The following is a 25,186-nucleotide window of genomic DNA, read 5'->3' as shown; positions in this document are numbered from 1 at the left end:
CGACCCCCTAAGGGGTCCCAACGTCCCCTCCGACCGAGTCGCGAGACCCGCGTCCTCTCATCGTAGCCAACCACAACCAAACCCTCCACAAACCAGCGCGATGGTAAAACCTCTCCCAGATTACAAACGGCTATACCCGTGGGCCTCCGCAACCTTGCTGGGTGAGACCTCATCCGTCAACTCCGATCTCGACATCTTTCGCCTCAAGAAAGGTGATAAGGAAAACCTCTCTTTCAGTAATGAGCACGACGACAAAGTAGTCGTGCGACCTTGTCCTCCCGGTGAGCCAATCTGCACCGACGATCAGGGGAGCGACGACACCCCCTTCTGCTTCATATACACCACTATGTTCAAGAAGGTCAAACTTCGGTTTCCCTTCACACGTTTTGAGAGGGAGCTCCTGACCGACCTCGACATAACCCCCCGCCCAGCTCCATCCCAACAGTTGGGCGTTCGTACGAGCTTACCAAATTCTCTGCGCACACTTGGGACTCCGGCCTCTGTAGACGTATTCCTGTACTTGTTCGAGGCGAAGAACCCGGGCGATCGTCTATGGGTTAGCCTTAATGGGATCGCCGGAAGGTCCATTCTTTCTATCTTCCAGCAATCCTATAAGGATTGGAAGGGGAAGTTCGTGCGCGTATGCTGCAGCGATCAAGACCCTTCTCTTCTCGACGGGTTCCCCTTGTACTGGGTGAACAAGGGGAAGAAGGAGTCAAGATTCAGGAAGGCCAGGGGGCCAGAAAAGATGGGGGCGCTCAACAAGGACTTGTGCGATTTTTGGAAAAGACTCACCTCCTCCAACGTGGTTCTTCCCACTTCCTCCATCATTTCCTACGAGTTTCTCGAAAGCCAGCTAGACGTCCATATAGGTTCGTCCCTGAGTTCCCTTAGCTTATACTTGTATAGTCCGGCCTTTGCCTTGACGACGCTGTTCTGACTTGTGTGTAGTTTTAGCTTTCCCCATGCACTGTCTTATACTGCTTGTCTTTCTGTGCATTGTTAAACACTGAATTTTTGTGTTGTTTGGTAACTGTGGGCCAATAATGCAGATATGATGCTGGGAAAAGATAGAATGGCTGAGTTACGCGCCATAGCCAAGTCAAGCACTGTTGCGGCGGCGGGCTCCAGGTCGTTATGCTTTTGGACGTGTGGCTCTCATCCAGCCCGACACGTGTCGTCATCTGGGCTGAGATACCAGGTAGCGCCCAGCCCTACACGTGTCGTCATCTGAGCTAGGATAGCTTGAGCGTCATCTCTCAATTGTATCCAACCCTACACGTGTCGTTATCTAGGCTAAGGCAACTCCAGCGTCATTTCTGTGTAGTAACCAGCCGCGCAGCTAAGTCATCTACCCATGGAGCAAGCTAACACGCAATGTGCCTTAGAACACTACCTGACCAGGCGAGTATCGGGTGCAGCACAGTGCACCATCTCTGTGATACCGTCTGTTTGTTAATGGCACCCTCCTTGACATTGCGCCATGAGTGTTCTCGGGCTGAGGAGACCTTGTCACCAACGAATGTCCACTCTGGGAATCCCGTCGCTGATAGGCAAGTTGTCCCCTTCAACCCACACGCTTTCGCGCCCTATGTTGGCGCGACAATCGCCTCACTGGAGTTGTACACTTGAACTTACACTTCTGGGCCTTCAGCAGCTTCAACTGAGCTTGTCGGGAAATCCGGCGACGTGCTTCCTGCGGCGATATCAAGCTACCTGATCGCCAATCGCCAAACACGTTGACGACAGACAAACCCGGCGACAACCGGCCATGTTCATCGCAGAGCGCCAGCTCCATGAACCGGCGAATACGCTCACCTCTGAACCATCCATCTTTCCCTTGCCCACGTGCTCCGCTGAGCACGCCCCACATAGTCACGTGCAAGCCACGTCATCATACCTGATGTCCTGGTCGGTACAACTTCTATTTATAATTGGGAATTGAAACAATTAGACATAAACAATGCCTTTTCTACATGGAGATTTGAAAGAAGATGTATACATGGTTGCTCCTCCTGGATTGACTTCTATTCCACCAGGAAAAGTTTGTAAACTAAAAAAGGCTTTATATGGCCTTAAGCAAGCCAGCAGAAAATGGTTTTCCAAACTGTCATCATTTTTTTATTTCTATGGGATATACTCAATCTATGAATGATCATTCCTTGTTCATTAATTCTTCTGAAGGATCTTTTACAGCATTATTGGTATATGTGCATGATATAATATTGGCAGGAAATGATAAAGAAGAGATTGCTCGAATCAGACAAGCCTTGAATCAAACATTCAACATTAAAGATCTTGGGAATTTAAGATATTTTCTTGGTTTAGAAGTAGCAAGAAGTAAGACAGGAATAATGGTAAATCAAAGGAAATATGCATTGGAATTATTAACAGATGCAGGTCTTTTAGCCTACAAACCTGCACCCACTCATATTGATAATCATGAGAAATTATCTTCTACTGGAAGTGTTTCTTTCACAGATATTCAAGCCTACAGAAGATTGATTGGAAGGCTTATGTATCTCACTAATACCCGACCTGACATAACATTTTCTGTGCAACAACTTTCTCAGTTTCTTGCTAAGCCTACAATTGCTCACTGTAATGCAGCGATTAGAATTCTCAAATATATCAAAGGGGCTCCAAGTCTTGCTCTATTTTTCTCTTCCACTACCTCTGTTCATCTCAAAATCCTTTTGTGATAGTGATTGGGCCACCTATAGTGATTCAAGACAATCAGTGATTGGTTTTAATGTGTATCTTGAGAATTCTCTCATATCTTGGAAATCAAAGAAGCAAGGAACAATATCAAAGAGTTCTTGTGAAGCTGAATACAGGGCAATGGCCATTGTTACATGTGAAATTCAATGGCTAACTTATCTTCTTCAAGATTTCAAAGTTCCTTTTGAGCAACCATCTCTTTTATACTGTGACAATGACTCAGCAAGATACATTGCAGCAAATCCAGTGTTTCACGAGCGTACAAAACATATAGAAATAGATTGTCACGTGGTCCGGGAAAAATTAAAGAAGGGTCTCATCCATTTGCTTCCCATTTCCACCACAGAGCAACTGGCTGATATTTATACCAAAGCTTTAAGTCCTCAATCTTTTAAGAATATTTGTTCCAAGCTGGGTCTCATCAATATTTGCTCCCCAGCTTGTGGCGGGGTATTAAAGGATACGGATATCAGAGTTATAGAAGGATCCTAATATTAATTGGGTGTCTTTTCTAATTATCTGTTGTTTCTCTTTATAGAAGAGAATAATTTTGTGCCTTTTCTAATTATCAGTTGTTTCTCTTTATAGAGATAAATAACCTTTATTTTTTCTTTGTGTGTTATGATTTTAGTATTTAATTATTGATTCTTTCCCTCTTTAGTTAAACCTAGAATGAGTGTACTACTTGTATATTCAGACCATTTGTTTTAATTTGAATAACAAGAAAAAGAGATATTCATTCCCATATCCTTTACCTTCCTTTTACTCTTTTATTCATCTCTATTCTATTTCATAATACAGTTGAAGATAGTTTATCGTGGGGGAAATAGCCATATATCTTTGATTGTGTTTAATTTCTAATACTTATTTTATATAACAGAAACTATATACAAAATATGATAGACTTGGAAATGTTTGAATCGAAGTACACTTTTTACTTCATAAGTTTTCTTTCAGTTCGAGAGATGGAATGTTCTTCAAGTCCCTTACAGATTTTCCTCTAGATTGCAGTAGACCACCCAAAAGAAAATCATACTAAATGTTAAGTGCATTGATACCTCATTTATTTGTCTTTCAAGGCACAAAATGAAATTCTACCATTTAGGAATACCAGAGTTTAATGTTAAAGCAATGCTGCAAAATATGCATATCCTACATTTTTCATATTTTCCTGCCTTTGTTAATTTAAGTTATTGCTCCCCACATTTCAAGTTCATTGAGATTTCAGTTTTTTATAATTAAAATATTCCAAAATAATAATATTTATTGGAGAGTACTAAGATATCTTTTTTTTTAATTTATATAAACTAATACTTTATTAAGTATTTCAAGACAAGAGTATTTATTAAGAGACAAAATTGAAATAAAAATCTTAATTTTTATTAAAAATTGAAAACACAATTTATAATGTTTTTTTTCATATTAACAAACCAATCAATTATGTTTGGAGGTCACCATCTTATTATTATTATTAAGTATCCCAAGTTACTAATTTTTTACAGAAAATTTAACAAGTCAATTATTTCTAATAAATTGTTATATCTATAACCAGAGTTCTTAAGAATTAAACAAGTTTTAAATAAATTGGGCTCACTCTAGAGGTCCAAATAGAAAGATAGGCTAGAGTAGGTTCATATAGCATAATAGGGGAGATGTGCTTATCACTTTAGCTTGTTTTTTACCTAGTTTCTAGAAGAGCAAGCCTAAGGTTTGGTTTGACTTAGTTAAACCCTAAACGCAGCCCCATTTTTAGGTTTGCCATCCTACCCTTGCTTCTTGTTTTCCAAGGCATGATCTCCTATAAATAGGGTGTCATACTGCTTGTATTTTAGATGTTGAATTTGAATAGAAAAGTTACTCTGCACAAATTGTGTGAGCTGTTTGTGGGGCTTGTTTCCTCTTAGCATTAGCTCTCATCTTGAGTGATTGGAGAGCTCTCAAGTGGCGGCCATCTCACTTATCTTAGAGGAATACCACACTCCAAGTGGCATGACCAACTCTCTTCCATCACATAAGCATTTCCTTCCTTCATCTCTTCCATTTTTCCATTACTCCAGGTATCTTTGTGTTCTTATGTTCTTGTTTTTTCTCCTCTTTCAATTCGTTTTCTATCATGCTTTTATGTTTCCTTCCATGTTCATTTAAATTCTTCCGTTCATCATCAATCACCACATACTTGTATTTTTCCTTTGCCCTTTACCATTCTGCTATGCGGTTATAGAAGCATAAAAATTATGAGTAATTCCTTATTTTCACAAAACAATTTGAATCTTTCGTTTTGAAATTCATCCACATGATCAGTTCTAATGTTTTTAATAGTGCCACAATTTTGATTTTGTAAAGCCTTAGCCAATTTCTTAAACACATCAAATGCATCATTCTTAGAAGCAATGAATAATGTATAGGTAAATCTAGAAAAATGATGAACAATGACCAATGCATAAAAAATTCCACCAAGAATAATAGTTATAAATGGTCCAAATTAGTCCATATGCAAAATATCTAAAGGATTTTTAAAAGAAATAACATCTTTACGTTTAAAGGGAGTTCTACTTTGTTTTCCTTTTTGGCATCCATCACAACTTCTATTATTCTCAAATTTTATCTTTGGCAAACTGAAAACTAAATCCTTAGATTTTAATTTGTTCAAGTGATAAGTATGAATATGTGCAAGTCTCATATGGCACAACCAGGATTCTATTGAACATGGGATTTGATGTCTCCAAATCCAAGTGGATTGCTTGAAGACTCTATTGCTTGTTGTGTGTGTGTGTTTTGTGTAGTTTGAATTTGTTAATCCACTAATAGTTATGATCCAAGGTTCCTTGATTCAAGTTCTTTTGAACAAAAATATGTTTTCTAAAGAAAGTGGAAAATCAACCTGTTGAAATTTCGATTCAACCGATTGTTTTACACTTGGAGGTTTTTGAAAACAATTTAAAAGAGCTTGAAATTGGTTGACTTTGTTGTCAAGCAAATTCAGCTGACTGTTTCGTGTTTTAAATCGGTTGATTTTTTGAAATCCTTAACAGAATTTTGTTAAGTGGATTGAATCCGTTTTAATTGATTTAAAATTGTTTTGACTCTTGCATTAAATGATTTTAACAACTGTTTGGAGTATAAATAAGTGGTTATACGCTCCTGGTTGTTATTGATTCAAGATAACACTTGCAAAATAGTTTTACCAAGATTGCTTCAGGCTTTGGATTTTTTTCTAAGAGTGGAATAGAACTGCATTGTATTCTTTTCTTCAATCTGGGATTGTACCCAGGTGTATTCATTCTTTTCTCTCTTGACTACTGTATTTCTGTAAAGACTTGTATTGTACAAATTCAGAGGTTGTTCTAAGATCTGTGGTGTTTTTGCCAAAGGTGGTGTGTGTTTTTGAAGGGTTCAAGATCACCACTTTGGTGGTGTTGTGTAATCAAGGTGTTTGATTGCTAAGTGAATTCTCAGAGGTTTTTGAGGACTAGATGTAGCTCTTGGTAAAGAGTGAACCAAGATAAACTCTCTGTGTTGATCTCTCTATCCCTACTCTTTTTTAAATCTACTTTTGCTTTGTTTTAACATTGCTAATAAAAGCAACCAATTTTTTTTGCAAAAACAACCGGTTGATTTTCTAGAATCACATTAAAAAAAGTTTTGAACTTGACTGAACATATTTCTACTTCTTTGATTCTTCACTGGCTTTCAATCTACATTCAACCTTTGCAAAAATGTTTCATAAACAATTCACCCCCCCTCTTGTTTACGGCGTACAATTCTAACAATTGGTATCAGAGCTAAGTTCTTAAAAGTCATTCAAGTTTTCGATCCTAAAATCTTTTTCATAGCTAAAAAACTACCCTTTGGGGAGGGTGCTTTAATTAATATACCACCTCTGTTTTGTGGTTTTTTATTATCAGTTTAGGTAAGAATGAAGATCTTTGTGTAGTCAATAGATAGGGGAATTTGGGATGCCATTCAAGATGGACCTTTTATTCTAAAAGCTAAAAAAGATAATGTTTCTATTGAAAAACCTTGGTCCTAATGGACTGAGTCTGAAAGCAAAAAGGCTAAGTTTGATTGCATTGCTAAGAACATCATAACATCTGCTCTAAATTCTGATGAGTTTTTTAGGGTATCATAATGTACTTCAGTAAATGAAATGTGGGATATTCTTGAAGTTACTCATGAAGGAACCTATGATGTAAAGAGAGCAAGAAAGCAGGTTTTTATCTAGGAGTATGAAATGTTTAGAATGCAAAAAGGGGAGACCATTGTTGATGTTCAAAAGAGGTTCACTCATATTGTCAACCATCTCATCAGCCTAGGAAAAACCTTTGAAAAGGAGGAACTCAATATCAAGATCCTCGTGTTTAGACAAATCTTGGCATCCCAAAGTCACAACCATCTCTAAATCCAAAGATTTAACAACCTTGACAACAACTTCCTTGTTTGGAAAACTTAGGGAACATGAATTGGAGATGAATAGGTTGAATAATTAAGATCATGAGGAGAAGCATGTAAGAAGCATTGCTTTCAAGGCTGTTGTGTTAGAATAGATGGCTTTAAACTAGAGGGGGGGTGAATTGTTTAAAGAGAATTTTCGTAAACTTTTAAAACAAGAATGAATTTATCTCAGGAAACAATTGATTCGGAAATTCAGTTCGCCAAAACAGCAAGTGATGGCATTTTCATGTGTTCTTCTTGAATCAAAGTAGAAAATAAGGTGCGGAAGCAATGGGTGAGATGATCAAGACCCTCCTAGGAGTTGTGTTGGCCTTGTAGGTGCATGATGAGTATGGTGTTTGAGTGGTTCGGCCAGCTCAAGGGAGAAGGTGAAAGGATTGAAGTTTAGAGCCTAGATTTCTAGGAGAAGTAAAGCTTGTGCACAAAAATGGCAGCATAACCTTACTCAATTAAACTTGAAAATACAAGGTGTAGGCTCCTCCTTTTATAGGCTAAGGAGGACCATAATGCAACCCTAATGCTAGCCAAATGAAATGTAAATGTGAAGCACATGGGTGCACAAATGAGCACATGGGGAGGGGTGTGTCTAGTTTTTATGCTCACCCCCTCCATGGGCTTTCTAGACCGGCCTTGGTAAATTTAGAGGTTTTTTTAGAAACTCTAAGTTTACCTAGGTTGGTGTTTTAGGTGCCAAAATTAATTCTAAGAAAATTACAAATAAAGTTCCTATGCTAATTTTGACAAGAAATTAAAGTCTACTCTACACTAGAGTTTATGGCATTTGAACATGTAAAAGAACGTCTTCTTGGATCCTCTTGGCCATAACTCTATGGTTGGCCCAAATCTATCCTTTGGTGGGCTTGCATGTGGGCTTGTGCTTGGGCCTCTTCCATCATCCCCTCCCTCTTGAAAAGGATTTGTCCTCAAATCCATTGCTTCTTCTTCTTCATGGCTAGGGGAATGGATGTGGCTGGATGGTGTCCATCATCTCCTCCTTCTTGAGAAGATCTATCCTCAGATCTACAGACTTGATCTCGGATAGCAACCTTTTGCTTCGCCAAAGCTTGTCCTCCTGGATCAAACGTCCACCTATAGAAATAATCAAATAAGGCATAGGTGTTAGTTTGCAAATTAATTTTACTAGGTTGCCATTTTTGTTTTTCTTTTGGTTTTGGCAACCTTGGACAAAGTTTCTCTTTTAATGGTTGTGTGTGGTCTCTAATCATCTTATGTATTTTAAAATGTTCATTTGTGGTTACTTTCTCTTTAGGCATAAATCCTATAGAAGATGGTAACAACTTAAAAGGAGAAAGATGATTGAACCCACACATAACTTTAAAAGTAGAAATATAAGTAGTTTTGTGAACTACTTTATGGTATGTTTGCTCACCTCTAGAGTTGTGTGTGCACTTCATGATTATTCTAGGCATAGTAGAAAGAGCTAGATTTTCAAATATATTTTGACCATGCGTTTGAGGATGATAAGAATTTAAAGTGTGCAATTTAGTTGCAAGTTTTCCAAAGGAAATCCTCAAATCATGGTTTGCGTAATTTGGAACTCTATTCAACACTATGCTTGAAGATAAACCATGAAGATGTATCACTTCTCTAGAGAAGAGTTTATCAATAACCATGAAGATTGAATCACAACCTTTTGTTGTCCTAGGGAGTTTTAATATGAAATTTATATCTTCCCAAGGATCATTTGCAAAAGGTGAAGGAGTATAGAGTTTATGAGACATTGCCTTGGGCGTAGTTTGAAAACAAGAATTGTACCTAAGGTAATGTCTTTGAACTTCTTTTCTCATGGGGGACAAAAGTTTTCCTTTTAAAAGCTCTAGAGTTTTATAATTTGTCCCATGAGTTCTCCTTCATGAAGACTTTTTCTCTTATGTGTAAGGATAGTCTCGTTGTGACAACCATTGTTTATAAGGATTTGTACACTTTGCAATGGTTGTCTCAATAAGACATGACAAGTTTCTTTAGGCACTACTTCACATAAAAAATTGTTTTTGTAGATGCTTATAAAAAACTTGACATTCACTTGGTGATATCCTAGCACATATGAGAAATAATCTATTTCATTTTTATCTATGCAAGCTTCTTTTAAAGACTCTTCTTTTTCACTTAGGCTTGCAAGTGTTCCTTTACAAAAGGTAAGGCTTTGAGGTTGTTCAACAGGACACATATTTTCAAAGGTATTTTTAAATCTTTGGTCTTGTTGAATGACCTTGTGGGAAGGAACACTCTTCTCCCACGCCTTTTGTTCTTCAAGGGTCTTCTCATGCTTTTCTTTTTCTTCTTTTTGTTTAGCTTCCCTTTCGACTTCCCCTCTCTTCTTTTGTGTTTTCTTTCCTTTCTTTCTTTATGGGAAGCAAACAATTTTTCTACCCTCATTTCCCAATCTACGCATGCTTCTATATTTTCTTTTCCATGGAAATGGGGTTGGTCTACCCTAACCCCTCTTGGGTTTTCTTGTTCTTTTCTATCTCTTCTATGTCTTCTAGGGGGTGCTTGATAATAATCATTTACTCTAATGCTTCCCTCCCCAAAAGAATCATGATCTTTAGAGATATATGCATGAGAAGGTAATTTTTTTAGAATGTGAGACTTCTCATCCTTTGCTTTAGTCAAAACATTAAGTTTAGTCTCACTCTCCAATTGTCTATAAGCAATTGATTGCACAGTTTGTGAAACTTCTTTCAAAAGAGTTTTTAAAGATTTTAATTCACTTCCAATAGACTTTGTAGAATGAGAAGAAGAAGACATGGCTAAAGCTTTGTGTATACAAGTATTTTACCTTGAGAAAACTTAGGAAAGTCAAAGAAGGTAGTTTTCCAGGTAAGGGAGGTGAGTCACAAAGGACTACTTAAATACCAAGCCTTTGCCTTAGCCAAAAACTATCCCTCAATGTCTTCACACAAAACTTTCTCTTAGTAAACCACTTAGAACACAATTAAGTTGAGAAATCAAATTTTCAATGAAAGAAAACAATGCAAGCTACTAATCAACAAAGCTAGTCGGTTTAACACAAACTTAACAAAATAACCATGCAAAGCGTCACTAACTAAGCAAAAGAAAAGGCAATTACAAACAAGTAACAATTACTAATCAAGAATGCTATACTATTCGGCCCTAGGTGAGGCTTCTTGGACACTTTGAGCCCTTGAAGACACACTCACCGTCTAAACGTAATTAACAAGGTAATTAACAATAAACCAAGTTGCAAAGGAAATAAGAGAACTCCCTTTGTTGATCCTTTTTTGGTTAGTGCACTTCCTTGTTGTCTTTGCTTGTTGATCTTCCAAGTGTTTGTAGTGTTTTCTCAAGAATGCTTGTTTCGGCTTTGGCCTTGTCTTCTCCTTAGAATGATGGCCTTTAATCCTCCAATTTCCAGCACCTAGCAAAGGGCTAAACCTTAACCAAATCAAGTTCCATGCACATAAGCACCAAGGGAGAAATTAAATTCCAGCACCCAAAAAGAGAGGTCAAGGAACAAAAGCAAGAAACAAATTTAATTGAAAGAAAACAGTACCACCAAAAGGATTTAGATTGTGACAACTAGAAAGAGAGTCAAGTAATTAAAGCAAACAAATAAAGGTACTCAATTAAAGGTTGGCACACAAAAGAATTCCTAAAGAAAAGCACTAGATTAGATGACCAAATAAAAAAAACAGCACCACTGGAAAATGTTGTGGGCCAGAAAACGTGTTTGTTCCCCGATTTATGCTGATCTGTATTTTTGGAATTTGGCTCTGAAATTTGTTATGCAAGATATTCAGGATCTTATCTAAAATCTGGCTTTGGAATCACTCAAAACGGATGCACCATTTGTTTTTAATAAATTTTGCAAAATTGGTGTTCGGTTATGCCAGCTGGAGCGCTTCAGATTTGCACTCTGATCTTAAAAGATTTATCATTTTTTTTCTGTTGCTTCTTTTGACCTAATTCTTTTTTTGTCTTTTCTATAACACTTTAAACTTGCATTTTCCAGAAAATCAGAATTTTCCTATGGGTGGAAATATTTTTCTGGGTTAAAACAGCCAAAACAGAGAAGGTGTAAACAGGGGAATCCTGGAAAACTGGAAAAAACAGCAAGATAACCAAAATTTAACACAATGGAATTGTAAGAACGGAAATTGTGTAAGAACTAAGACACAATTATGAACTCAAACTAAAAATAAAAAGGCACCAAAGGATCAAAGAACAGCAGATTCAAACAATTTAAAGAGACCCAAAAGCAAGAAACAATCAAGCCAATAATAGGACTACTAAGAATTGTTGACAAATATGGATTCACATGACTTGACACAACATTTATAGATTCAGAAAATAAAGACTCAAAGCATAAAATGAAGCAAAATTAAGAAAGCAATAAGGACTCAAATTCCTAAAAGAAAAACAGCCACTCAATGGTGTAAGGAATCCTATCACAAGCTGCACAGAATTTGTTCAAGATCAATTGAACAATTGTGCTTTGGTTGGATCTTCCATAAGCACACCAAGAACAATTTAAAAAGTAAAAAACAGCAAGACAAGTATGGAATTTAAATGACAATATGAAATAAAGAAGAACTGAAAATTTAAAAGACCAAGCTACTCATCTTGAAGAACCAAAAGCTCATGATACCAAATGATGGCATTTTCATGTGTTCTTGAATCAAAGTAGAAAATAAGGTGCGGAAGCAATGGGTGAGATGATCAAGACCCTCCTAGGAGTTGTGTTGGCCTTGTAGGTGCATGATGAGTATGGTGTTTGAGTGGTTCGGCCAGCTCAAGGGAGAAGGTGAAAGGATTGAAGTTTAGAGCCTAGATTTCTAGGAGAAGTAAAGCTTGTGCACAAAAATGGCAGCATAACCTTACTCAATTAAACTTGAAAATACAAGGTGTAGGCTCCTCCTTTTATAGGCTAAGGAGGACCATAATGCAACCCTAATGCTAGCCAAATGAAATGTAAATGTGAAGCACATGGGTGCACAAATGAGCACATGGGGAGGGGTGTGTCTAGTTTTTATGCTCACCCCCTCCATGGGCTTTCTAGACCGGCCTTGGTAAATTTAGAGGTTTTTTTAGAAACTCTAAGTTTACCTAGGTTGGTGTTTTAGGTGCCAAAATTAATTCTAAGAAAATTACAAATAAAGTTCCTATGCTAATTTTGACAAGAAATTAAAGTCTACTCTACACTAGAGTTTATGGCATTTGAACATGTAAAAGAACGTCTTCTTGGATCCTCTTGGCCATAACTCTATGGTTGGCCCAAATCTACCCTTTGGTGGGCTTGCATGTGGGCTTGTGCTTGGGCCTCTTCCATCATCCCCTCCCTCTTGAAAAGGATTTGTCCTCAAATCCATTGCTTCTTCTTCTTCATGGCTAGGGGAATGGATGTGGCTGGATGGTGTCCATCATCTCCTCCTTCTTGAGAAGATCTATCCTCAGATCTACAGACTTGATCTCGGATAGCAACCTTTTGCTTCGCCAAAGCTTGTCCTCCTGGATCAAACGTCCACCTATAGAAATAATCAAATAAGGCATAGGTGTTAGTTTGCAAATTAATTTTACTAGGTTGCCATTTTTGTTTTTCTTTTGGTTTTGGCAACCTTGGACAAAGTTTCTCTTTTAATGGTTGTGTGTGGTCTCTAATCATCTTATGTATTTTAAAATGTTCATTTGTGGTTACTTTCTCTTTAGGCATAAATCCGATTTATGCTGATTTTTGGAATTTGGCTCTGAAATTTGTTATGCAAGATATTCAGGATCTTATCTAAAATCTGGCTTTGGAATCACTCAAAACGGATGCACCATTTTTTTTTAATAAATTTTGCAATTTTGGTGTTCAGTTACGCCAGCTGTAGCGCCTCAGATTTGCACATTGATTTTAAAAGATTTATCATTTTTTTTCTGTTGATTCTTTTGGACTAATTCTTTTTTTGTCCTTTCTATAACACTTCAAACTTGCATATTCTAGAGAATCAAAATTTTCCTATGAGTGAAAATATTTTTCTGGAACAAAACAGCCAGCACAGAAAATTTGAAACAGGGGATTCTGGAAACTGGAAACAAAAACAGCAAGATACCAAAATTTAAACACAATAGAATTTGTGAAATAGAATTTCTGTAGGATCTAAACACAAATGGAACTCAAACTAAAATTAAAAAGGCACCAAAAGATCAAAGAACAGCAGATTCAAAGCAATTAAAGATACCCAAAATCAAGAAACAATCAAGCCAAATAAAGGACTACTAAGAATTGTTGACATTGTGGATGAACATGACTTGAAAAAACATATATGGATTCAGAAATTAAAGACTCAAAAGCATAATATGAACCAAATTAAAAGTGCAATAAAGACTCAAAAGCCTAAAAGAAAACAGCAACTCAAAGGTGTATGGAATCCTATCACAATTTGCACAAGAAATTGTTCAAGAGCAATTGAACAAAAGTGCTTCGGTTGGATCTTCCAAAGAGCACACCACAACAAATTAAAATGCATAAAACAGAAAGACAATTATGGAAATAAGATGAACAACATGAAATAAAGAAGAACTAGAAATGAAAAGACCAAAAGCAACTCATCTTGAAGAACCCAAGCTCATGATACCAAATGATGGCAAATTTCATGAAGGTCTTCTTGAATCATGTAAGAAAATGGTGCGGAAGCTATGGAGGTGTGTGTGCAAGATCCTCCTAAGAGTGATGTTGATCTTGAAGGTGCATGATAGGTATGAATATAGGGAGGTTCGGCCAGCCCAAGGAAAGGTGAAGGATGTGAAGTTTAGAGCCTAGAGTTCTAGGGAGAAGCAAAGCTTGGCACGAAATGGTAGCATAACTTTACTCACAATAAACTTGCAAATACATGAGCCAAGCCCTCTTATTTATAGTGTTTAGGGGGCTGGAAATTAAAGATAAAGTGGAGGGAAATTCAAATGAGAAGCATTTGAATTTGGAGCCAATTCCTACTCACAAGGGAAGTGTGACTTGGTTTCTATTTTTGGCACCTCCTAAATCTATACCTACACCTTCTTTTATGTCACATGGAAGGTGTGACTTAGCTTTATACATTTGCACCTCTTATATTTATATCTACACCTCCCTTTATGTTCTACTAAAAATACTCAAAAGTAATTACAAAAGAAAGACATCCAATGATGCTTAGTTTGCCCATATCTTCTATTTGTTGGGCTTGAGTTGAAGCTTGAACTTGTATTTGGGCTTGGGCTTGGGCTTTTTCTATCATGGGCTTGGGCCTCTTCCATCACAAAGAGGATAAAGAAAAGCTTGAGCAAGTTCACTCTCATCGATGGGGATGTCTTCAGGTTCGGGTTCACCCATCCGGTGTTAGCATGCGTGCACGGGGAGCAGTGCACGAGGATTATGTCAGAGCTCCACGAGGGAATATGTGGGAGCCACGTCGGCGGTCGCGCCTTGGCGAGTAGAGTTCTCCGTGCCGGGTACTACTGGCCAACGCTGAGGGAAGATTGTGTGGGCTACGCTCAGCGTTGCAAGCAGTGCCAGCAACACGCAGATTCACAGCCCCTGGCCGTTCCACACTTGGGGAATCGACATCTTGGGACCATTTCCCCTGGCGATCAGGCAGATGAAGTTCCTGATCGTCGCCATCGAATATTTCACGAAGTGGGTGGAGGCAGAGCCGGTCGCGCAGATCAACGCTCACAAGGTTCAACAGTTTGTGTGGAAAAATGTCGTGTGCCGTTTCGGAGTTCCCAAGCGTTTGGTTTCTGACAATGGCACCCAGTTTACGAGTCACCAACTGAGGAACCTGTGCGAGGAGGTGGGGATACAGCAGGTGTTCGCCTCGGTAGAACACCCTCAAATGAACGGGCAGGTAGAGTCGGCCAACTGAGTACTACTCAGAGGGCTGAAGAGAAGGTTAGAAAAGGCCAAAGGAACGTGGGCGGAATAAGTTCCCAGGATCGTGTGGGCCTATCACACCACTCCGCAATCTAGCACCCATGAGAAGCCTTTCAGCTTGGTCTATGGGTCGGACGCCATGATCCCTGTGGATATACAAGAAAATTCACCAAGATTTCTGAATTTCGTGGCCGAGGAGTCCAATGAGGAGAGAAAGGTGAACCTAGACCTTTTGGACGAGGTACGAGAAGAAGCCAAGGTCAGTGCTAAAGCTGTGAAGAAAGGTGAACCTAGACCTTTTGGACGAGGAACGAAGGCACAACTCCAACGTGAGGCCGAGGCAGTTCCAGGAGGGAAATTTGGTGATGAGGAAAGCGCATCAGCACGAGATAGAAAACAAGTTGTCCCCCAAGTGGACTGGCCCGTTCAGAGTAGAGGAGACGTTGGAGAACGACGCTTATCGGCTGGAGACCTTGGACGGAGGGGCGGTCCCCAGAACGTGGAACGCCACGCACTTAAAACTCTATTTTAGTTAAAAATTGTAGAGTAGCCGCGCTTTTGTGCCAGTACAAACAATTTGAACAAGTTCAAGGGGGCACTCTTTCCCCAGAAATAAAAAGAGGTTATCAGTATAAAAGTTTGCAAAGTTTTAAAATTAAAATCCTCCTCGCCCCAGGAGCGAGCGCAGGTGATTGGTTAGGCCTCCCTCGCCCTAGGCGCGACCGTGGGCAATCGGTTCAAAGTCCTCCTCACCCCAGGTGTGAGTGCAGGCAGCTAAGGTTCGAAACGCCAGGGGCGCTAGTAAGCCCAAGAAGGGAAAGGAAGGATTCGAGAAACGCCTTTACCCAAGTGGCATAGCGTCAACATTGGCTCGGTAGAACTCTTAGTCAAACCCCTTCTCACCCCAGGAGTGAGAAGGTGGGAGCATCACCCGAGGTTCTGAGGTTCGATGGCCTTGGGGCAGGCAAGAGGGGTTGTCGAGAAACACTCTTCCTCCAAAACAGGGCATCATCCTAGACCGATCGGCGTGGAAGTCCTCTATGCACTTAGCGCTAGAGCGACAAGAAATCTAGAAAGGTATAAGGAGAAAGCAGAGGCACGATGATTGGTGAGTGGTTGGGTATGGCACCCCGGTCGGTCATCATAATGTCAAGAATGATCGTCGAGCATTGTTAGTAGCAGTCAAAGGCAGAAATAGAAAGTACGGGGGAAGATCGCGCGAGGACCGAATAAGTTAGCAACTAAATACATACACAACAGTAAGAAGAAATAAGGTACTAAATATATGCAGTAAAGAGTTCTTATGTTCAAAAGTTTATACAAGAAAAAGGAAAGCCAAGGCTGTAGATGATCAGGGACGAACGACCTTGCCGTCCACCACCTCAAACTCTATGGATAGTTGGGAGCGGTCGACCTCTTGGAAAGCATACTTGAGTTGCTCGAGGGCAAAGTCAAAACCCTCAGCGAAAGTATCAGCCGCCTCTTCCCAGAGCTTGAACTTCTCAGCCTCGAACCCAGCCTTGTCGGTCTCGAGCACGACCTTCTCGGTGGTCAGGGTGGCGATGGCAGACTCGGCTTCTTTGAGCCTCTGATCGCTCCCAGCAAAAGCCTCCCCCATATTCGCGTTCTGTTGGCGCATGAAGGCGTTCTTAGCCTCAAGTTGGAGGGCCTTACCAGTGGTCTCCAACAGTTCGAAGTCAAGGGCGGCAACAGCATCCTCCATCAGCATCTCAGTTTTGATAATCTCTTGGACTTGCTGGGCGCGCCCTAGTTTGGCTTCCTCCAACATGTCTTTCAACATGCCATTGGTATTCTGCAAAGCCTCGTAGTCGCTTTAAAGCGACTCCTGTTGACTGAGCAGTTCTTTCATCTCACCCTCCAGTTTTTCGAGGCAGGGATGTTGTGTGGAGAATTCCAGAGAGAGCACCATCTGACGAGCCAACTGGAGGTCCACCTCGCTGGCGCTCCACTTAACTAGCTCATGATTCTGGAGCAGTTGTTTGGTCAGTCGGAGAACCCTGGTAAGCCCCTCAGAGTTGGAGCCCGTTGCTTGGAAGGAACTCTCGCCACCACCCTCGGTTGTGGTGGTAGAGTCTTGAGGGCACGGTGATGGTAGGGGGCGAGGAGTTCCCTCCGAGCGAGCGACCCCGCTCCCAACTGCTTAAGTCGGTGGGGGTGACTTTTCTGGGGGAGGGGAGGGAAGGGGGGCTGGTGAAAGAGGGCGCTCAGGGGAAGCCTGTGCTTGAGGGATCGGATTAGCATCTCCCTCAAGGCCCTCGACTCCCCTCTTTCTTCGTTGGACCAGGGGGGACCCAGAGCTCTCCTCTTCGACAGATATAACGGTGGTGGGAGCCTTCACCAACCGTTTTCTCTTCTTATCACTGCTGGTCTCGCGCCCTTCAGCTGGCGCGACCGAGATGTGATGGAAACCGTCCAGCCTCAAAACTTTCGGCCAAGAAGATAGACGAAGATCGAGTTTTAATGAAGAGTTTGTAAAGTCTTTTTCTTCTTCTTAGCCTTATAAAAATTGTATAGAGTAGTTAGGAAGTTTTGGGCCTTCTATTTTGGGCCAAAGTAGAGAAAGATGTAAATAGAAAACAAAGTAATGTGTAAAATAGTAAAAGAGGGGTGCAAATAGAAATGTAGGCAAGGAAGGCATGAGTCTCCACATGTCTTCTCCTTAATGGAGAGGATTTGCACCAATAAGGTGGTGACACTTGTCACACTCTCATTTGAGAGTTTTTGAGAGACTTGATCCTATAAATAGGAGTCTCTTATACATGTATTTCTTTAACTTGGAATTAGTAATGAAATGTTGCCTAATTTTGGCCATTCTACTTGTTCTTAAGTTCTCCATAGGTTAGTCTCCTTCAAGACTTAGCCTAGACTCTTTCCTAGTGAGTTGGCCTCACCTCTCACTCTCACAAATTCCTACTCCACTTCAATCCATGGAAACTCCTCTTGAGTTTCTTTAATGCTTCCGCTCATCATATCTCCTTCATCATTCATCCAAAGAAGAAATTACAAAGATCATTATAGAAGAAGATCGTTTTTCCATCATTTGGTATCAGAGTAATTTCTTTGTAATTTCTTCTTTGGATGAATGATGAAGGAGATATGATGAGCGGAAGCATTAAAGAAACTCAAGAGGAGTTTCCATGGATTGAAGTGGAGTAGGAATTTGTGAGAGTGAGAGGTGAGGCCAACTCACTAGGAAAGAGTCTAGGCTAAGTCTTGAAGGAGACTAACCTATGGAGAACTTAAGAACAAGTAGAATGGCCAAAATTAGGCAACATTTCATTACTAATTCCAAGTTAAAGAAATACATGTATAAGAGACTCCTATTTATAGGATAAAGTCTCTCAAAAACTCTCAAATGAGAGTGTGACAAGTGTCACCACCTTATTGGTGCAAATCCTCTCCATTAAGGAGAAGACATGTGGAGACTCATGCCTTCCTTGCCTACATTTCTATTTGCACCCCTCTTTTACTATTTTACACATTACTTTATTTTCTATTTACATCTTTCTCTACTTTGGCCCAAAATAGAAGGCCCAAAACTTCCTAACTACTCTATACAATTTTTATAAGGCTAAGAAGAAGAAAAAGACTTTACAAACTCTTCATTAAAACTCGATCTTCGTCTATCTTCTTGGCCGAAAGTTTTGAGGCTGGACGGTTTCCATCATCCCCTCCCTCTTGAAAAGGATCTGTCCTCAGATCTGAATGATGCTCAATGACAGCAACCTCTGTTTATTTGATGTTTTCCTCCTGGGTCAAATGTCAATCTACAATAAACATCAAACAAACATGAGATAAATTTCTTTTTTAAAAGAAAATTAAAACAAAAGAAAACTAAACAAAAATAAGGCCCTTTATCTTTAAATTTCTTTTTAAAGAAAAACATAAGGCCTTTCAAAAGTATTTTTGTTCACTTTGTGTTGTTTATTGCCCAAGCTAGGCAACAACATCACAAAGTTTGGTTTTTTAGGTTTTTGTAAAGAAGAATGGACATTATATAATTGAAAAGAAGAGTTCAAAGTATTGCAATCCCCCTTTAAGGATTCTTTCTCAGCCATGCTTTGAGGGAGTGTCATAAAAGGTTCTTCTTCTTCGTGGGTTTCCTCTTCTTCCTTTTCAATCAAACATTCTTCTGGTTCAGCTCCAAACATAGATTTTTCTTCAAGCACATCCTCACAAGGGTTTTCTAGAGAAGATAAAATGTTATCAATATATGATTCAACTCCAGAAAAAGAGTTTTTTATACTTTCTTTTTCTATCATCACTTTTTCTCTCTTTTCTTTCTCTTCTCTATCTTTCCTTTCGTTGTCCTCTCTTTCCCTTTTCTCCTTCTCTTCTTTCTTTCTGACAAGAGCTTGGAATTTTTCTCTAAACTCCTTTTCTCTTCTAACATATTCTTTTTCTCTGTATATAAAATTTCTTCCTTTTTCTACAAGCTCTTTCATTTCTTCTCTAAGCTTTTTCTTTTTCACATATGAAGGTGGAACAAACTTTCTTCTCATACACATCTTCAATTCATCCCAATTCAATATTTCTGATTTTCTACCAATTCTAACATCAGCTTCCCTTTGTATCCACCAAGACCTAGCATATTCTTGAAAACTTAGGGTAGCCATGGAAAATTTTCTAAATTCATCCAATTGATGTTTTTCAAAGATTTGATCAACTTTTGTTTCCCATTCTAAATATGCTTCAACATTTTTATTTCCATCAAAGTAAGGAATGTATATTTCAGGCTCTGTAGAATAATATAAACTTCTAAGCTCAAAACGCATCCCTTCCTTTTCTTGATAATGAGGGTTATAAATCTTTCTTCTACTATGATGATAAGTATACATAGACATATTTAAGCTTTGTATTTAAAAGATTTTTCACAAGAAGGAAAGTGAGTTTAGCACACAAGGTAAATTCCCAGGAAAGAGAGGTGGGTCACAATGGACACTCTTAAGTACCAAGTCTTTCCTAGCCAGAACTTATCCCAATGCACTTCACAAATCTCCTTCCAATGAAAACTTCTTCAACACAAACAAAGAGTTTTCTAAAGAAAGAAACTAAAAGAAAGTTTTTTTAAAAACTAAGAATTTAAATTGCAAAAATTTAAACTAGACGACTCCTAATGGTGAGGCTTGTTGGCACTTGTGAACCTTCAAGACACACTCACCGTCTAAAGCGTGTATCTAATAAGAAAATTAAAGAAAACTTGTAGGAGATGGAAGAACACCAAAGGCTCTTCCAAGACACCTAAAGTAAAGATAATGGCCAAATTACAAAACAATTGAAATCACACAAAATTTTAAAAAAATAATCTTCAAAGTTCTCTTCTCTTCTCTCACAAGTGTTTCTCTCCAAGCCTTTACTTGTTTGTCCTCCAAAGGTGAGTACCCCTTGCAAAGTCCTTTGCCTTCTCTTAGGATGCTACCTAGAAGTTAGCTCAATTCTCACAAAGAACAAATTCAAGGTATATTCCACTTCAAGAGGTCAATAATAAAAAGCAATAAAAGCTTAATTTGAAGAGTGAAACTCAAAGGAGATTAGAGATGACAAACACAAAGATTATCCATAAAATCAAGACAAGCAAGAAATTAAAGGTTTTCAAGAAAGTAGGCACTCAAAAGAAGCACCTAAAGATTGGCACTAGAATTGGATTAAAAAAAGAAAAACAAAGAATGATGAAAATTCTTAGTAGACCATGAAATCCAAAATGTTTTGGCCCAAAATGCAATTGGGCAGAATTTGTTTCCACTTTTCTAATCCCAATCTCGCGGGTCCCACAGAAAGTCCTCAATTGCTGAATTCTTTCATCAAAATCCCGCTTCAATACTGCACCGTTTCTGCTTGTGTGCCAATATTCAATTCTTCAAAAAGCACTATTCAGCAAATCATGGACCCCACCATGTGAATGCCAATTTCTTGCCAAATTGAACAACTTCACGTACTGGCAGCCACCTATACTTTGCTATTTCCAAATTACTTCTTGCAGATCCGCACCAAATTTCGTCAATTGCCACCACCAGAATTTGCTTTCTAAATAAATTGAATTGCCGCTTGAACACTACACCATTATCCCCACAAGAGTAATTATTGGCACTAATTCAACTCATCACTCCACTGGTTCTGCACATACTTCCCAATTTTGACCCAAAGTGCAACTTCAAAAGCAAATTAAACACTAATTGTGTTCCAGAATCAACTAAATTGTTGTTAATTCAATTCCAATTCAGCACTGCAATTAAACCAATCATTCATAATACCATCGTAAAACTGAAATACAGTACAAATTTAGCTACTGCACTAGGAATCACAAATTCAAAGTCAAGTGATTAAAGCCATGAAATCTGCAATAAAACTTTGCACCAAGAGCAGAAAACCAATGCCACTTGAGTCAAATAATTTGCACCGTTTTCAGCTGCACCGGACAACTCCAAATTTATGTTTTAGAGTTGCAATCATCCTCAACACAGTGGTCTGAACCAATTGCTTGTGCCAGAAACACTAATTCAAAAATCTGCTACGACTTAAATTCTTGCACCAGAATTCTGCACCATAACCGCTAAACAAGAATTTAATCCAAACCAATGAACGTCCAAATCTCACTCTTGTACATAACCGATTCCAATCATAGATTTCCAAAATCGCTCCAAAAAGAAATGAAGAACCAGATGAACGCAAAAGCAGAATCACAAATCTTCGGAATCGGAAGTGAAGCGGAAGAAGAACTTACATGAATAAATTCATTCTTCACTGTTTTAATTCTTCGATTTTCGATTCACCAAACCAACTCGATCGTGATTCAAACAGATTTCTCCGATCGTCTTCTCCGTTCACCGGTTTCGCTGGAAAACGCCACTGCCGTTCGCCGATCAACACTTTAAAACTGCCGTTTGCAAATTAACAACGCACCGTTTCTATTGGATTTTGGCGGAAAAACGCACAACCTCCGTTCGCGATTCTGAACCGCTTAAGGTCGTCGTCTCCGATTAAGGTCGTCGTCTCCGATTAAGTTTGTCTTCTTCGATTAAGCTTCTCCAAGAGATGAACACAAGAAGAAACGAACCAAAATGCACGAAAATTTTGTTGTGCGTACCTTCAAAAATCCTTTGCGCACCACAGATTTCATTCATACCAGAGTTCTTCCGATTCCAACTTCATGAATGCTTAGAAGATGAAGAACAACAACACAAATCGCAGAGAAAATTTGAGGAAAATCTGAAAATCTGAACCAAATCTGCTATTCGTACCTCTGGCTACACTGCCGCACCAAAGAACTAATGAGATCTCCAAACAGATCCAGATTACTCTTCACACCTTGAAATTTCTTTTCGAACCACGAACAATTTTCGGAAAAATTTTCGAGAATTTTCGGAAAAATTTTCGAGAATTTTCGAAAATGAATTTTGAGAGAATGATAATGGAAACCTAACTCAAAGAAAATTGCTAATGATCTAGTAGCAATTTATGAACTCAAATATGAAAATCAAAAGCACTCAAGAGCTCTAATCTAAGAAGAAATTTGAAAAAAATATCAAAAAGTTCAACTAATGGAGTTTATGACAAATTTGGACTAAACATGACTCTAGACAAAACATATATGATTATAAAATCAAAATGACTCAATTATATGAAAATTTCACCGAACAAATTTGAAGAAAACTCAAAAAATTCAAAAGCACACATGAACATGAACACAAGAACACCTAAAAGCACATACATGAAGGTTCAAGTAAGAACAATTAATTTGAACCGAACAAAAAGACAAAAAAACACAAAATCAATCGGTAAACATTCAAGACAATCAAGAACATTATGAACAACACGGAATTTAGAAAAAAATAGAAGAAGATCTTACAACCATAGCTCTGAATACCAAATGATGGAAAAACGATCTTCTTCTATAATGATCTTTGTAATTTCTTCTTTGGATGAATGATGAAGGAGATATGATGAGCGGAAGCATTAAAGAAACTCAAGAGGAGTTTCCATGGATTGAAGTGGAGTAGGAATTTGTGAGAGTGAGAGGTGAGGCCAACTCACTAGGAAAGAGTCTAGGCTAAGTCTTGAAGGAGACTAACCTATGGAGAACTTAAGAACAAGTAGAATGGCCAAAATTAGGCAACATTTCATTACTAATTCCAAGTTAAAGAAATACATGTATAAGAGACTCCTATTTATAGGATAAAGTCTCTCAAAAACTCTCAAATGAGAGTGTGACAAGTGTCACCACCTTATTGGTGCAAATCCTCTCCATTAAGGAGAAGACATGTGGAGACTCATGCCTTCCTTGCCTACATTTCTATTTGCACCCCTCTTTTACTATTTTACACATTACTTTGTTTTCTATTTACATCTTTCTCTACTTTGGCCCAAAATAGAAGGCCCAAAACTTCCTAACTACTCTATACAATTTTTATAAGGCTAAGAAGAAGAAAAAGACTTTACAAACTCTTCATTAAAACTCGATCTTCGTCTATCTTCTTGGCCGAAAGTTTTGAGGCTGGACGGTTTCCATCAAGATGGGTGAGGCGGGAATAGGCTCGGCGGTCGCCTCCACTTCAGAAGGCACCTCGGCGGCTCGTCGACTCCTGGCTAGAGCAAGCAATCTCTGTCGTCTTTCCTTATCAGAAGTCATATCTGCATCAGTCCAACATGGCAAAGGGTTAGCATGCAAAGGCTCAAGAAAGCATATCAAGTGCAGAAAGATAGTCAGCGAATGCATTTATAAAGGGTATGTTGGACAAGTGCGAGGTTGCATGCCCAGAGAGGTGGCAGGTAAAAGGGAAGGAAAGAAGACAAACCAATGTATTTTTCGAGCTTATCAGCGTCGAACTCGTGCTTAATGAGGGTGGAAGATCCAAACTTGGCGCCCAAGCTCGAGAGGAGGCCGCACAGCTCGCGCTTGTATGGGGCCATGACCTCCAACCCTCGGGGTTTCCTAAACTCCACTTTAGGGACCCAGTAGAGGGGGAAGCCCTCGAGAAGGGCAGGGTTGTGCTCGTTGGAGGTGATCATCTAGAATCTGCCCTTCCAATCCTTGAAGTACTGTTGGTACAAACCCAAGATCACCCTCCCTGTCACGCCATTCAGGCTGACCCACGACCTATCACCCGGGTTCTTGGCCTCAAAGAAGTAGAGGAAGACGTCGGTTGATGGAGAGTGCCCAAAATGGTTTTATAAGATTTCGAACGCCCGGATGAAGCCCCAAGCGTTCGAATGGAGTTGGCAAGGAGTGACGTTCAGCTCAGTGAGGAGTTCCTTCTCGAAGAAGGTGAAGGGAAGGCGGAGGCGCAACCTCTTGAAGATGGCTGAGTAGATGAAGGTGAAGGGCACCCCGTTAGTGGCCCTATCATCCACACATATTGGCAGACCTCGGGGGGGGATGCGCACGCCCAAGTTTCGGTCATCCTCCCTGTCGATAGCGCATGAAGGCTCATCCGCAACGCCCTTCAGCAAGGTAGCGAGATGATCGGTGGGAAGCTGGTTGGATGTTTCGGCAAGCAAGTGGAGGGGAGCCCATTGGTACGCCTGCGCGTAGCCTTGTGGAGGAAGCGTCGCCCTAGGTTGCGTACTCGCCCAGGAAGTTGCACTCGTTGAGGGCGATGAAGGTGCATTGGCGGAAGGCTGTGCACCAGAAGATGAGGCAAGGCGCGCGGTGGTTTTTGTGCGAGCCATTGTCAGTAGCTACAATGGAGAAAGAAAGAAAAAGGTGAGGAATCAATGAAAAACAAGAAAAAGACGAAGGGAAGGCCACAGGTATCCACAAGTAGCTAGAGGGAAGGCGTCCCTAGCTGACGGGCAAGGTTGCGCATAAAGACCTCCCAGGTCAACTGGCCGGAACATTTGGCGCCCACCGTGGGGCCGATTTAAAACATCAGTCCCACCGCAAGTTTCAATCAATTTATCAAAATTACCCTAACGACTGGAGAAGTTTCAGAGGAAAAACAGTGAAGAATGAGGGGCACGAGACAAGGTGCCGCGCGCGCAGCAGGCGAGGAAATGTTCATTCAGCAGGTCATGGACATGATGCGGGGGCTGCAAGATGAAATGGTGGAATCAAGGGCGGAGCAAGAGCGTATCCAGGCGGATCTCGCGGCTTCCCACGTGAGAAACGATGAGCTCCATCGTATC

Source organism: Phaseolus vulgaris, chromosome 5 (genome assembly GCF_051622355.1).
Source record: "Phaseolus vulgaris cultivar YP4 chromosome 5, ASM5162235v1, whole genome shotgun sequence".
NCBI classification, from domain to species: domain Eukaryota; kingdom Viridiplantae; phylum Streptophyta; class Magnoliopsida; order Fabales; family Fabaceae; genus Phaseolus; species Phaseolus vulgaris.
The sequence above is the reverse complement of the archived record's forward strand: the minus strand, read 5'-3'. Positions refer to the sequence as shown.